Consider the following 1,699-nt stretch of genomic DNA (forward strand, 5'->3'; position numbering starts at 1 on the left):
ACCTAACAACCTTTGTGTTACAACATTAATTTTATGTAAAAGACAGCACGTTTCAACATGACACTTTTTTATGGGCAAACTAAATAATTTCTTCTGGTTTGTACTGTTTTTGCTGCTAATTGGTAGGGTTGGAGATAATTTAATGTGCAGGTTGTAATTATGTTATCAGATCAGTTTAAAAAACACCCAATTTGATGTCCAAAAAGTTATTTTCTTCTATTCCAATATTATCTTGTACTTTATTGAAAATAAAATATAAATAAGTACATATTTGTCCTTAATCTCCGACAAACTCAGACTTCTAATTGTTTATATTTGAATTTATACTTTTTTTTTTTTTGATATCCAGGTATCCCAACTTACACCAAACTAAATCCTGGACCTCAAAGACTCATGCCCCTAGAACCTTGGAGGGGGTAAATCGCGGGTTATGCCTCAACTGGATCACAGGTTCCTCTCATTGACTGTACATTTCTGCGCACAAGAGATCCTCCTCCACAGTGATTGCTCCATACCAAATTTTTGGCCGCAGGTTCCCACCAGAAATCGAACTCTCCACCCTGCCGTTGGAAGCAAGCCAATATTGATTGATCCACCAGTTGAGCTGTGCCCCGGGGGCTTGAATTTATACTTTTGACACTATACTATGTTGCCTTTGCGAGTTAGATTCTTGTGAAAAATGTATCTACTCAGCACATATTGGATATATTCAAGACAAGATGCTTCATTTACATAATTATTTATAAATTGATGACATAGCATAATATTAAAATTTAGAGCCCGTTTAGTAGTTATTTTCTTCAAAATGCATTTTTCTCTCTCTTCTTTTTAACCACACATTCTTTATTAAAATAATAGTACACGTAAATAAAATTTTTATTTTTATTTTTCAACCACACATTTCAGATCAATTTACTATTCTAAAATACATTTTTACATAAAAATGTTTATCAAACACCCCCTTAGCTGTTTTCCTTTTGTCCTTTGTCTCTCTCTCTCTCTAGTTATTTTTTTTCTCTTTCTCTGTACACAAATATGTAAAAAAAATCATGTACAAATAACATTACTCAAAATAAAATATTGCATTGTTCTCGAGTTTTTAGAAGTTGAATATAGGGTTTGAGTGTTAAATTTTGTGTATTCAACTATTGAATCAACTACCATTTGTGTCAAGTTTTTTATTTAAAAAAAAAAAATGTAATGGGCGTGTTAACCTAAAATTTAAACGAAACGATAATGTTTTCCATTAACTTTCTAAATAATTAGCAGACTATAAACCTTAAATGAGATTCCATGGAGATAATTGAATTTGTAAGGAATCGTTACCTTAAAGATTTCATTATATATAGTTAGTCAACAAATTAATGCCTGCTTATATGATTCTGGTCTCCTCCACACCCTACTAAATACCCTTATGCCTGAAAGAATCCTTATCCTCAGATATAAATCTTTTGTTATTAGCATATAAAAAAGACATAAATCTTTTGTTATTAATCAATTTAACAATGGTTCCAATTGAATCTTATGTTTTCTTTTTTTATCAAACATCGAGATCGATAGGTTCAAAGTTATTTTTTTGCCCTTCTTTTTGTTGATGGTCTCTAAAAAAGTATCAGTAGATCACGGACAAAAATCTAGTGAGCCTTGAAGTCATCATTTAGGGGATTATTAACTATATATATATATATATATATATATA

This window comes from Olea europaea, chromosome 13 (assembly GCF_002742605.1).
Source record: "Olea europaea var. sylvestris chromosome 13, O_europaea_v1, whole genome shotgun sequence".
NCBI lineage: Eukaryota > Viridiplantae > Streptophyta > Magnoliopsida > Lamiales > Oleaceae > Olea > Olea europaea.